The sequence below is a fragment of the Ptychodera flava genome, chromosome 20 (assembly GCF_041260155.1).
Source record: "Ptychodera flava strain L36383 chromosome 20, AS_Pfla_20210202, whole genome shotgun sequence".
In the NCBI taxonomy this organism is placed as follows: domain Eukaryota; kingdom Metazoa; phylum Hemichordata; class Enteropneusta; family Ptychoderidae; genus Ptychodera; species Ptychodera flava.
Window position 1 is genome coordinate 19204434 of NC_091947.1, and position 15559 is coordinate 19219992.

The following is a 15559-nucleotide window of genomic DNA, read 5'->3' on the forward strand; positions in this document are numbered from 1 at the left end:
GCAAAAGTTTAAGTTTTTCGGTTATGAGGCGCATGCCACCTTAAAGTGATCGTTTTTCACTGTTTATATGACACATTAACTTAAACTTTGATCGGTGCCATCTATGCAGCAAGTCACTGTTTGAACGAAGTCAGAAACTTGCAATGTGTAGTTTTCACAAAACTTTACGGATGTCATAGACTAATAGATTCATTCATGCATGCGTCTCAGCCAACTATGGGTCGGAGTTGGCAGAGGCCTATACATGATTAAATCTTCTAGTCGACAGATTGCAGTGCAACAGGCAAACCAGGTAGATGCAATGGTGCCACACATATCAAGAGGCAAATCATTTTACTGTAACAGGTAGACGTTCAATATTGGGCAAGCTATGAACTGCTAAAGACTGAGAAAGCGATGTTTCAAATGAGACGAGTATAAAATTAGAAATACCACTCGTTGTTATGGATTTATAAAGTAAACCTCACACTTTTGGTCACTAGGCCGTTGGCTTGATGATGATTTCATGCTTGTGACCAACAGTGAGGGGTTCCCCTTGTAAACGCATAACAACGAGTGACATTTCCGACTTTATTCACCACGAATAAAGTCAATTGTAATATCAAAGCGGTTTTCCTGATTGACTTGCGGAAAGATTTTAAATTACAAGAGCACAAGAACTGTCACGTTTTACTGAACCAGTGATCCGATATTCAACGTTCAAAGAAATACTAGAAATTAATTCTATCGCTTGAGACAACACTGTATTGGATTCCTGGGATAGCAACAGAAATCAACCTATAACTAATTCAGGAGTGGAAAAGTAGTGAAATGTGAACACTGGGACGCCTGCTGTTACTGAAGCAAGTGAGTAAAAATGAGTTGGTTTGGTTGAGCTCATTTGTCGCAAATTTCGAAAGACGAATGATGAATCGACAATTTGTGTGTGTGTGTGTGTGTATGTTGTCGAGCAGGTTTTCAAAAATAAACATGTGAATGTTATGTAAATAAAGATGCAAAAGTTATTCTTGTCTGTCTCAACGCAATTTTGATGCATGACTTATTCATATACAGATAAGCAAACCACCTCACTTTTATTCACATTAAAATTTATGAACCAAAGACTTTTATATAGTAATGAAGTATATTTATAAAATTGTTAGGTTTTACTATTTATATATGAATAACAATGTAATGGTGTATTAATTTGCATGATAACAATATGGCAAAGGTTTTATGGGATTATATGCTCGGCAACAACAAAGGATCACGTGGTATACACTAATAAATGCGCAAAAATCAGAGCATATTTTCCTCTAATACATAGTAGCATCTCAGAGAAACGACGCAGTCTGAATTCCGTTCTCGAACACGTGAACGCCAGGGATCGCGTTCAAAACATTTAACTACCTGTCTCTAATCAGAGTATTTGTATATCGTCCCACTTCAACGATGGGGTATAATCCACTCCATCGTTTATGGTTCATTAAGTACTTTTTCAACGCCGGTACCAGAGAGCGCTTGTGCTCTAATGTCGTCATACCCCCCTGATGAGGTCCCGGAGCGCTTCGTGCAAGCCGCCTGTCTGCCACAACACGGGTATGTTAATTGGTCGTCGTGCCAAAGGGATGTCGGTATTTTCTCCCGGTTTGACTCAAAACATCGGCGACAAAAACTTAAGTTGATATTTTGGTAGCGAAGAAGCGTTGTATTTATTTCCAATTTTGCTTCTATTCGAAAAAATAAATTCTGGCAGCAATGAAGCACGGCAACTTGTCATTTCAGGTACTAGGCAGTTGTTCTTAGCGACCCAGTTTCATTCGCATTCCGACGAGCCTATGGCGGCAAAACAAACCATTATTACGCTCCAAAGTTAACGTTTTATACCGAAGCATGTCACTGTCCAAGTTGTGGCGATATCTCCTGTTAAATCCCGGACAGACTAATTTGTCGTTCACGGCGATCGACTGGGATTATCCCCCCTTTATCTGTTAACGGCCGTAATGGTCACATGCATACGTGATCGTCTCATAAAATGCTTTAATGAGTAAATTAGTAATTATGAAGGGCCCTTAGTCTCATGGAAACAGAGACCAATCAATGCAGTTTCCGGCTGTCTTAAATGTACTTGTTGTTGTGACTACAGCGTTAACAAGTTCATGACATGATGCACCGCCACAAACAGTTTGGGCCTATTAAATTTGGCAATCCCTTCTATTGCTCTCTCACTGCTCAAAGCAAGATTTCACGCCCTCCTTAAGTGTCTATCAAAAAGATATTAATTCTGAAAACATTTTGATATCTTAAATTGTCGGATTTCCTCCCCAACAAATTTATCAAGTTTGTTTCGATGACATAATTATATTCTTTCTAACATTATCATATTATGTTTTCTGTCATAATTTATCTAATGTCGAAAGGCGCTGCAACCAAGGAGTTGGGGGTATGCTCGAGGTTTATGACTACAAGAACATAAACGAAGAAAATCATGAATGAGTGATTAAGTCATGCGTTACACTCTGGTTAATATGTTTTTAAATATAAATTAGTCTTAATTGAGAAGCAAACAATCTCCTCGTACACTAAGAAGTTTTACGACTAATACTGAATCGCGCATGGTCAGCTTCACAACTTCACAACTTTTTTTGCCGCACATTCTTTCTCCAAGAACATGGCGACACTATTTGCATCACTTTCAAAGGCTGGGATAAGTCTTTGCTATCGTTTATGTCCGGGATTTTATTCGCTTTTAAAACAAGTCATCGCTGATGACACAGTCCCCGCTCGCACCATTAATTGTGATGCACTGTGTGCCAAGTTTGAATGGAATCTGTTCAGGGATAGTTGAGTTATGGTTCAAAAACATGAAAAAATCGCAACAAAATGGCCGCCCGTCCACCATATTGGATCGTATCGCAAATTAAATTGATGAGCATATATATGCTATAGTACTTTATCTGTGCACCAACATTGAACGAAATAGGTTCAGGGATAGTTGAGTTATGGCTCAAAAACATGAAAAAATCGCAACAAAATGGCCGCCAGGCGGCCATATTGGATCGTATCGCGAAATAAATTGACGTGCATATGTATGCCATAGTACTTTATCCTTGCACACAGTTTGAAAAGAATCGACTCAGGGATAACAGAGAAACGGCTGCTGACGGGCGGACGGACGAACGGACGGACGGGATCCAATCTATAAGTCCCCGCCGGACTGCGTCCGCGGGGACTAAAAACAAGAGCAGAACGAGAACGAGGACATTTGTCGTGTTTTAATGCGTTTCTGTCGAAATTCTGGGCACCATTACGCAGAAACAACTGTTGAAGTTTTCAGTTATATTATTTTTATCGAGCTTTATAGAGAAAATGCTTTATGAACTTGTGAGGTGTTCTTGTTTTGTTTAATTTTTTGTGATCATTATGAGCATTAACATTTGTTTCCAGTCAAATCAAGCATCTAATCGCTCGGAATACAAGACAAGGCGAACTTATGTCTAAAGTACTAAGAGACGAACAAGCATTGGAAACACTTGGTCTTATCTTTAGACCAACACCTTGTTCGTCAACAATTCGAAATTGCCGTCCTTGACACGGACTGCACGGAATCTTCGTTCTAACACCCAATGTATGCATCTGTTGGTTACCGTACCCCAATTCATTCATTGGAGACATCTTCGCAGTCATTTTGTCTCCGTCATTCTTGATCGGCGGGCGGTTCTCGTCGGAAAACGGGTTGTCTGGGCTACAAATAGACCCGATGGATTGAGACGAGGCAATTTATCTGCTTTGATGGCAAGTTTGTGGTTTTCTTGGTTTCCGCTATCACAAGCTCCTATCCATAAGCATAGTAGCCACTTCAAAATGTCGTATCAGACTAGGTCATTCACCGCGCTTTAAGTCTGTCAGGGCTAGCATGATCTTCAAAGTTTAAAGTACGTTCACCTTTATCTGTTTGAAAATTTTCCCAATCGATTGTTGTGTCAATGTTAGGCTAGAGCAATCGAATTGCTGATTTTGAAAGTGAAGCGATTCGAAAATACATAATTTTTAGTAGACATACAAACTTCTCTTTTCACGTCCCTAATTTACACAACAATGTTATAATCCACGAGCATACAGGTGTTTTACAAAGTTTGTAAACGAAGATTTGTAGGTAGAAAACTAAAGGTATATGCGGCAAGGTCCTATGCAGATACACTGTGCGTTTTCTATGGAAAACATGAAATATCCCACGCCCGCGTGGACGCGCTCCTTCGTTTTACATCGCTACTTTTCCTGGCAAATCACGAAAATTCAAGATTTGATGTGGAAATGCAAAGAAATTTTGATATGAAGAGGTAAATAGCCTTAACTGATTTTTTCCCACAGTTACTTTGCCGTTATTGACGAACCATTCACTTTCTATTTAACTTAGAATCATAATCGCCCATTTCTACATACACACTACGAGGCCATTTCCTCTTCTGTTTTGCGGACACACAGACTGGCAAAGCTGCACATGTACATACAGCACACCCGTTGTTATCCGTTTAGCTATTACATTTACTGTACTCGTAAAAGACATTGCATAAATACACCAGTGCTGTCTATGACAAATTTGCGGAGTCGTATACAATTCCTTGCGGACTCGATGCTAAAAAAAGAGGTCAGAAAGTCATTATTCTGTTGATTTGGCGTCTTAAATTGCACACAAACAAACATACACTTTGCTTCCCCGAAGGTGACAACATACGTTACAGCGATATCATGCAACGTTCCAGGTAGGCCAGCATGCACACTGTCACCTCTACACTGTGCCGCTAAAATACCAACCGTTGACATCTATTGTTAAGTTGTCCCCATGATAAATATCCGGTAAGATAGGGGCTACAATCAAGTCAGGCAATACCCAACGTCAAATGGACGCTTTTGTTGTCGTATGGACATTTTCGAAGTAATTTTAACTGCAATTTAATACTTCAAGTTGGATAAAAAATACACAAAATTAGGGCTGAGGGCAGGATTAACAATCGGGAGGGTTACTGTCTATAAAAAAACATATCTACTCTATAAAACGACGCATTGGAAGTAATATCGTCACTTTGAAGTCATGCTAATCGGATGTTGCCGCATCATCATCTGGACCATTCACCGTTGAATGACCGAGCATCACTGTGACAAGAATAGATCAGCAAACAAGCGGGCTGCTTCAATAACCTTGAACTTGCTAATGTGTTACTATTTTTGTCGGCAAATTGATATTTACGAGATTGTACGACTGCCGGCTGTTTACATAAATAGAGATATCCTCCTCGGTAAACAGAATGCTCATCGAAATGATACTAGTGTGGCAAATCCTTCGTGTTATTGTTTTCAAAGCATTTTTTTTTTGGCCATCTGTTCAAGAAAGAGCGGTCAAGGTGCGAACTTGATCTTGACATGCCTTTGCAGTGTTTGTCATTAGAGGGGTGCTCCAACTTAAATCATGCAGATGGCAGGCACTGCTGTAACATTCAAACGCATTGTATTTCCAACCGAACTTTACTGTCCAATCATATTTGCAGAGAGTGTCACACCATCTCAAATTGTTTTAATAAGCCACTACAGTGCGGGTGTTCATGTGATTCACCGTACAAAACAGTCAATCCGATGGATTTCGAGAGGACCCGTGCGACATCAATATGAAACGACTGTTGTACATTTGAAAGGATAGCGGTGCCGTAATTTGCCATCTGCTCTCAGTCCGCGATCTGTTGAAACACTTTAATTCGGGTAAGCCGATTGAGCCGATGAGTGTACGGCATCTATTACTCGAAAGCGGTTGTTTAATGTAGACAAGATAGATCCCCTCGGAAATCGTACCCCAAAATGCACTGAGGATCGATTTTATCGTAGAGAGGATAACAGGTATGAATTCAGAGATGTAGAGGAAGCCATCGATGCTTATTTATTGAATAAATTGTTTCTAGGCTTGTTGTGAGAAATCTGTCTCAGAACTCGGCAATTCGTGTGTGTCACGGTAATTTTGTTTTCGAACTTCCAATCTGTCTAAAATGTACAGCGGCCTTCGCCTGAGCGACTGCGGTCCACTCATCTCGTGAAACGTCACAGTCACGTGACTGGAAGACTGCAGTCACTGCAGCACGGATACTCTCATCTCACTATGGATGGCGCCGTTATCGCTTATCGATATGTGTCCCGATATGTGTACGACGTGTCGAGCCATGTCCAAAGTTTTTAAGGTGAATCGGCGATCACTTGAACTTTTACTGTATTTTCAAATATTTTTATTCTGTCTTTAAAAATGTATCTTGTTCCACCCCTAAAACCATGTAAAACTGTCGACATGTCCAACATCATGCAATTTGGGAACACGTAGTAAATGTTAAATTGACACATAGAAGTAACTACCTTTCAGTGTAAAAGCAAAACAAGCAACATGGCGTTGAAATATTTCTTTGCCAGGAATTACGAAAAATATTCGAAAAATATGAGCTGAGCAGGTCAGCATTATTTCCATCTTTCGCGCGCAGTGTGTTCAATTCTCTCTCCCGATGAAATTATCACATTTATCTTTGTCTACGGATATCGTATAACTCTAGTTTTAGCAGTCTGTTTGCACTCCCAGCGAAACTCACAGCCGACCCAACAGTCGAGAGAATACAACGCTCTTATCTGAAGTCGCGGTGAGGCTACTACATGTGCGGTAATATGAACATCTATTTCTTGTTTTTGCGATTTCACATACAACCGCTATGGGCGCCGCAAAGCAATGCAGGTTTTCTAACGCCATGCCGTTGGTTCTATCATTCTATTGCAAAACACCCACGCCAATGATAGTCATGGACGGGCAATTAGAAAGGCACGAACTCAATGCCTGGAAACTGACGCCCAGACTTGTACAGTGACCTCCCGTTGCATGTATGACCTTTGACTTTGTAGCTTGATGAATTTCCAATTGTTACAGCACAAAATATATTACGCTAAAACGATCTTTGTTACATGAATAATTGCATATTCTGTGAAGTTTGATGAATTCCCCATTGTTTCAAAGTGGACTGCAGTACACATCGTGTGCTCTGCAGTACACGGTGTGTGATGAGCAGATGATCTGAATGTACGTGGAATTCCTGTGTTGTTTTCATACTTTAATACTTGTCGTGTACAAGCCTGATTTGAATGTTTCACCCATAACCTCTTGCAATGGAACAACAACTTGAACTTGATTAATATAGAGACCATTTCTTCATTTGCTCTCTCTCTCTCTCTCTCTCTCTCTCTCTCTCTCTCTCTCTCTCTCTCTCTCTCTCTCTCTCTCTCAGCTCCCTTGCCTACGTGTAGGGAGTCGATAGTACAAGCCTTATTCAGTGAATGTTTTTGTTTTACTCCCAAATTCTTGTTGCAAAACGATTGATGTTTATCTCGTCAACAGTCTGTACATGTTATGTTTTTGTGTTAATGCCGACACACTGAATTTTAGTCCGCATAATGCGTCGTGTTTGCTAGGTTAATACACTATGTTGCAACATATCTTATTGGTAGGGGACCATATCTGTATTTCTTTGAAGGAAGACAAAGACAACATTATCAAAACTTACAGGTAATGTCCCTGTCAGAAGAACATGTGCTATTAGGGAATGGGCCGAATTGACGGAAGGGATCGAGGAGAAAATCGGACAGAGGGGCTTAAAGTTTCGGGTTATGATTTTTTTGGAATTATATCATAAAAAATAACACATTTTTTGTGCTTTTTCCCCCTTCCCAACCATTAATCCTGCAATTCCCCATTTCAGGCCAAAGTGACGTCACGCAAACACCGCGATCAGGACATTGACTGGGCGAAAGGTCGTTGGCAATCGAGTTATTACTTCCGATCATGACACCGGAGGGCCACGCGACGTCACGAACCATTTCAACAGAGGGCTTGTGGTTCAAATCACATTGATAAGGTCCCTCATGCGGGCCGTTAATTACAAATGCGAAAATCTATCCTATAGGACGGACCCTCTAGTCGGACAAAGTTGACTCAGGTATTACTCATAGGTCTGACACAAAAGAGATGGAATTCCGTGTCGATCACGCCCAAATACAATTTAGGGGGAGTCTCGAGTAATTACAGGGAGAGGGTCACTTTTTAAAAAAACTGTCCTCTAGGGAAAGTCACTTTTCACCAACCTGTCTTGGGGATGGTCACTCTTTTACAGAATATTTTATAAACTTACTGAAGCTGATTTTTATAAAACTTACCTTGAATCATCCATGTGCTATTTCCTTAATTGGAAAATACCGATGCAAACCCCGATAGAAAGGTGAACGTTCGCGTCTGACGCAAACACAAAATTGGTCGGTCTTCGCTCTATGGGCAATCACATACACGATCCCTCAGACAGGAGACACTACAAAAGTTTTTGTGATCAGTTTATTGATTTCCATTTTCACAGATCACGGTTCGAGCGCCTGAATAACTATACCACTCCGATCGGGAGCCGCCATATTGATTTAAGAAAGCGTGTGCAAAGGACTGTGGGATCGGCCGAAAATAATTCGAGCAAACACATATAATTAATTCGAGCGAACACACACAATTACTTCGACCGAACACAAAACTAATTCAAGACACTAGTAGAAATTAATTCTAGCACACATTAAATTAAATGCAGCACGTGAAAACATTTTGAACCCAAAATCAATTGAAGGAATTAATATATTAAATCTAGACTACATAAAATTAATTGCGGCACATAAAAAACATATAAATAATTTGAAATGTTAGCAAAATTAATTCTAGACTACATAAAATTAATTACAGCAAAGATAAGCAGAAATAATTAATTGGAACACATAAAATTAATTCGGCATGACTACACAAAATTAATCAAAGCATATACAATTAATTAAAAGAAACATACAATTAATTCGAGGTGCTAGTAAATTAATTCCAGTCTACATAAAATTAATTCTAACATACTAAAATTAATAAAACATAATTTTGACCAGAACGGGCCCCCATAATGATGGACCTTCTGTCAATACCTGTAAAAGTTTGGAAGATGATGATGATGATGATGATGATGATGATGATGATGATGATGATGATGATGATGATATTCTACATGTACTGAACAGTAGTAATAATTAAATGTCACTGACTGCATTAATGAGAGTAACATGTAGTTATACAATTTTAACCATAATTACAGTGATGCAAAAAATGACCATGACATTGCATATTTCAAGTAACACGGTCAGGCAAAGAATTGAATAGTGAGTTTGATCATATACATTGATCATAAGAAAAAAGTATAGCTTTATTATAATCTTTGCTATCTCTCCGTCACTTAATTACACTAGTAAACAACTTATGTATATCGTGGAGTTAAAAAAATCTTACTACACAGTGACAGGGAGGGTCAGCAAGTTTTAGAAAATGGGACAGAGGAGAGGGTCACACTTTAGAGAGTAGGATGGGGCACGGCAGCATTTTACTAAACAGGTTTGATCTGAATTCCTAAGGCCCACCCTCCGCAATTACTGAAGGCTTCCTTACTATGAGTTGATATGACACATCGAAGTCCTGTCACTCCAACTGGTTCAAAACTTCGCGTCATCTTCTTTGCGTTCGGCAGAGTTCTGCCGATAAGACAACGAAAGAACTCCAGTTGGCTTTACGCACGTCGAGTTTAGATAGGACAGGTTTTCTCAAATCGGCAGGTATAATTTTCATGAAATTGGTACCCGACCTCGCGAATCTCTCCCTAGCGTGTTCCACTTGAAAACAAATCTAATTATTCCAGGATTTTTGTTTTATCGCTCGAGACATATTTTGCACACACGTGATACATTTCGCTTTAAAAGTCTACTCGACGGCGGTATACTTGGTGAACTTACACAATTTATATTCTGGTATACTGTAACAGTATACGCACAACGGTGTGGGTGTCAAGATTTCCAGCTTGTGCTGTTATCAATAATATCTTGATAATCTCTCTTAAACTAAAAAAAACAACTTTCCAACGTTCATTATTTGACAGACCCAGACAATTTGCACCATTACTGGGACACGATGAACAATCGCCATTGGCATGCAATGCCTTGGTTTGTTTCCCCGGCTTCAAGTTCGTGCAGGCAATATTTCAGTTATTGCACATATTGATTAGATAACACAATTATCTCCTCCTAAAGTGCTCCGCGTGACTGAATCGGTTACTGTTTGAACTGGCGGTGATACAGGTGACCACGAGTGCTGCTGACCACCTGACCACAGTTCCTATAAGGCGGTGCAGTCAGGGTCTTGGCGCACTTGGACTATACTCCCGGTTTCAAAGTCTAATCGGGGTATAGGTAATACTCCAATGACACGCATGTCTATTGTATGAATATGATTTTATTTCTATGATTCATCATGCTTCAGGGCATCTGAAGTCAACTCATAGAAGTTTTAGTTTACAAGTACGCAGGGGATATAAGATAAAGATCGTTTCAATACTACATGACCATACAACTGTCTGGTATAGTGGTGAACCCATTTAATTGTTAGCGTAACATAAAACGAGGACTTACGTTCAATTTCTCCGATGTTGTACAGCCCGAAGGACCTTTGGAAAGTTTAAATGTCGACTCTCCTACACTTTGAATGAACTTGTTTAAGGACATATCTTGAATTTCTACTGGCAGTCTTCTTGAGAAGACGACATTCGTTTTTCTATTCAATATGTCGAGCTCTGATTCTTGCAAACGCCATTTATAAATATGTTACCATTTGGTACATTTCGCATATGTGAACTTCTTATATTTCAGAGTCAGGCTTCAATGCGTATCAGAATTAATTATTAAATTAATTGTTCTACCATTTTCAAAATATGAAATAATAGGAGTTATCATTCAGTATAAATCATTGATGAGTATTTCAGTCAAGTTTGCTATGAATGCCCATGTGCCGTCTTGACGCCTGTTCATAAATCTGTCGTTCCTTGTGATTCTTGTCAATAAAAATCAGTGCCTGTACTGTACGCAAGTAAATAGTAAATACTAAAAAATAGATTTCCTAACTGGTTCCGGGATCTAACCTACATTTTGTGACCTTTGTTGTTTTTATAGTAATAAAACCTAAATATAAGTCGAACAGATGAACTGAAAACACAATATTAACACACAGTTTTCGGGTGCCGCTTTTCAGAAATGTAGCTCACCATATTTACGAATGTCGATCCATTTTAGATTTGGCAAGACGATGTCTTCAACTTTGCCCTAATTCGGCGCGCGCATATATATCTTACGACCAAACGACAGGTAAGTGGGGTGAATATACACAAAAATATAACGGAAAAGAGATATGTCAATGCTAGCGTATATAACTATTTGTTTTTAACTGTATTCAAAAAAAGAAATCGAGACAATCTATTTTTTTTTAATTTATGGGTTCAAATACCCTCCCAATAATATTCTTCGTCTGCCTCTTTTCGATAAATGTTGATCGTCTGGTTCTTGAGATATCACTTGGATGCTACGACGATGAAAATTTCAACAAGTCAAATCATTGAAGGCTTTGTGACGGACAAACCTGTCCGTCAAACGTACTGTCACCAACGTGCCACACCCATTGGTATAGCCAATACAGACTTCATATGAGGTTTATCATGTGAACTTAGGCGATGTGGGCGTTCAATACCTTTCTTACATGCTCAAATAAACAAAACAAAACAAGGAATGATCTGTCGCCTTGTTGTAAGTAGGTCGGGTTAATTTACAGTGCTTTAAACAATTCAAAATAAAGAAAAAACCCTTTACACACCCACGCATCCCTATGATATTACATTACCGGAGCAATCATGGCTGCGTGGTAGCAACATTTTGCAACACGTATATGCCGGGCATCACAAGCATGATGAAAAATGATTATGTACACACAGTGTTCTGTATATGTGTCTGTATACTTCAATGTAAAACGTTGTCTAAACTGTATACGTAAACGAAGCAGTAAGACCTGCCTTCGAATGTTTCACATGTTCGAGGATAATCATGCAGGCATATTAAAGGTGATGATGGAAGTGTTCAAGCTGCACTGGTTACCAGTGTGTCAGCGGATTGAATAAAAAATTTTGCTGCTTACTTTCCGTGCCTTACACGGTAATTCTCCGTCACACATTAGTGACTTGTTAAGCATCTACCAACCCAATCGACATCTTCGATCTGGAAATAAATATCTGTTGGTCGTTCCTAGATGCACTTCTAAAACTTTTGGAGATCGTGTATTTTGCTGTATAGCACCAGGGCTATGGAATGGTCTTCCGCAGCAACTTAAAGCTCCATAAGCTGTATCTTTTGGCTATTTCTTCAGAACTTTTGTTTTGTGGTTTCCCTACACTTTCTGCATTGAATCCCTAAACTGTAATTTAATGCCAAGTAATTTAGCATATCAACACAACCTATATGAGTATAATCTCCATTGTTACTGTTGAAAATTGTATTAAAGTCCGGACTGGAATTCATTTATAAACAATGAATAATGATCACTACACACATAGAAGCTGTATTGACCAAAAAAATACTCGAAATTTCAGCATGACAAACGGATTAGGGTCAGACACGGTAGTTGATATACAGAAGTGCAATATACTGAAAAACTTGCCACAAGTTACAGCTTATGTCCCTTTAAAGAGTCTACGTCAATTGAGAGTTTTAAAAAAGAACTGAAAACTTATTTGTACACTAAGGCTTACAAATCATACATGTAAAAATTTTGTTGTTTTGTAAAGCGCCCATGGGCAGTTTTTTGGATATATGGCGCTATATAAATTTTTCGTTTATTTATTTTATTTATTTGTTCATATAGGCACTATAGGTCTCTTGCCGAACTCAGTAAACTTCGCTATTGTCATTTTGAAGGCGTGTTCTAAACTTCACAGCGAAGCGACTGCTGGAGCAACTTTACTTTTAATCGTATTTGTCAGGCTATAGAAGCAAAGGGGAAATATAACAGGATCGTGTACAGAAAACATCAACAATTAGTACCAATTATCGATGATCGCCTGTTTATCTATTTACTTGTTTGAGGGTCACGTGCACAATTGCTTAATATGTACCTGGTTCACACATGCACGGTGTTGTGACACTTTGAAAGGTTAAAGCAACAAGATACTTCAAAGTCCTGGCACATACTCGTGCAACATAAAAGTCGGTTCGCTTGATCTGACGGGTGAGTCACTGATCGAGCACGCAGCCGTGGCAGGTTTATGGTACCGGTCTTGGTCTTGTAAATGGTCACAAGTCGGGCGATAATGCAGCGTTGACGTGACGTCACTGCGCTACCTTCTGCCTGGTCCCTCCGGCAAACCCCCACAATTTGACGCACATGAAGGAATATGAGGGCCCGTTCTGGTCAAAATTATGTTTATTAATTTTAGTATGTTAGTATTAATCTTATGTAGACTGAATTAATTTACTAGCACCTCGAATTAATATTATGTTTCTTTTAATTAATTTTTATATGCTTTAATTAATTTTGTGCAGTCATGCCAAATTAATTTTATGTGTTCCAATTAATTATTTCTGCTTATCTTTGCTGTAATTAATTTTATGTAGTCTAGAATTAATTTTGCTAACATTTCAAATTATTTATGTTTTTTATGTGCCGGAATTAATTTTATGTAGTCTAGATTTAATATATTAATTCCTTCAATTGATTTTGGGTTCAAAATGTTTTCACGTGCTGCAATTAATTTAATGTGTGCTAGAATTAATTTCTACTAGTGTCTTGAATTAATTTTGTGTTCGGTCGAAGTAATTATGTGTTTGAGCGAATTAATTATATGTGTTCGCTCGAATTAATTATATGTGTTTGCTCGAATTAATTATATGTGTTTGCTCGAATTATTTTCGGCCGATCCCACAGTCCTTTGCGCACACACTCTAAATCAATATGGCGACTCCCGACCGGAGTGGTAGTATTCAGGCGCTCGAAACGTGATCTGTGAAAATGGAAATCAATAAACTGATCACAAAAACTTTGGTAGTGTCTCCTGTCTGAGGGATCGTGTATGTGATTGCCCATAGAGCGAAGCCGACCAATTTTGTGTTTACGTCAGACGCGAACGTTCACCCTTTCTATCGGGCTTTGCCAATCATCGTGTACTGTAGTGTAGTGCATAGCCCTGCGTACGATGCTGTGTGTTCCGCTAAAGCTAATAGCCCCGCTCACCACAGCCCTGCAAAGACCCGTACGTAGAGTTGGTGACTTCAAACCATTTTGGACTTGACGTAAAAAGCCAAATTACTGCCGAAATTCAGCGTTCTTGGGCCCAAGTCGTATCCCTGCCTACCTCAGCTACTCGATCGCTTCCAAAAATGCCAGTCTTTTATTCTTTTTTCGTAAATAACCGTCGATGTCGGCAACTCTCTCGCTAGCCCTGCGTACGTACGCAGTGTACGCTGTGTGTTAGGAACGCACACAGGGAATGCACAGCGTACACTGCGTACGTACGCAGGGCTAGCGAGAGAGTTGCCGACATCGACGGTATTTACGAAAAAAGAATAAAAGACTGGCATTTTTGGAAGCGATCGAGTAGCTGAGGTAGGCAGGGATACGACTTGGGCCCAAGAACGCTGAATTCGGCAGTAATTTGGCTTTTTACGTCAAGTCCAAAAATGGATTTGAAGTCACCAACTCTACGTACGGGTCTTTGCAGGGCTGTGGTGAGCGGGGCTATCAGCTTTAGCGGAACACACAGCATCGTACGCAGGGCTACACAACTACAGTACACGAGATGATTGGCAAAGCCCGATAGAAAGGGTGAACGTTCGTGTCTGACGTAAACACAAAATTGGTCGGGCTTCGCTCTATGAGCAATCACATACACGATCCCTCAGACAGGAGACACTACCAAAGTTTTTGTGATCAGTTTATTGATTTCCATTTTCACAGATCACGGTTCGAGCGCCTGAATAATACCACTCCGGTCGGGAGCCGCCATATTGATTTAAGAGTGTGTGCGCAAAGGACTGTGGGATCGGCCGAAATAATTCGAGCAAACACATATAATTAATTCGAGCAAACACATATAATTAATTCGAGCGAACACATATAATTAATTCGACCGAACACATATAATTAATTCGCTCAAACACATAATTACTTCGACCGAACACAAAATTAATTGAAGACACTGGTAGAAATTAATTCTAGCACACATTAAATTAATTGCAGCACGTGAAAACATTTTGAACCCAATTAATCAATTGAAGGAATTAATATATTAAATCTAGACTACATAAAATTAATTCCGGCACATAAAAAACATATAAATAATTTGAAATGTTAGCAACATTAATTCTAGACTACATAAAATTAATTACAGCAAAGATAAGCAGAAATAATTAATTGGAACACATAAAATTAATTCGGTATGACTACACAAAATTAATTAAAGCATATAAAAATTAATTAAAAGAAACATAATATTAATTCGAGGTGCTAGTAAATTAATTCCAGTCTACATAAAATTAATTCTAACATACTAAAATTAATAAAACATAATTTTGACCAGAACGGGCCCACATGAAGGAATGCGTGGTTGGTTCGCGGAATGCCTTTATATGGCTT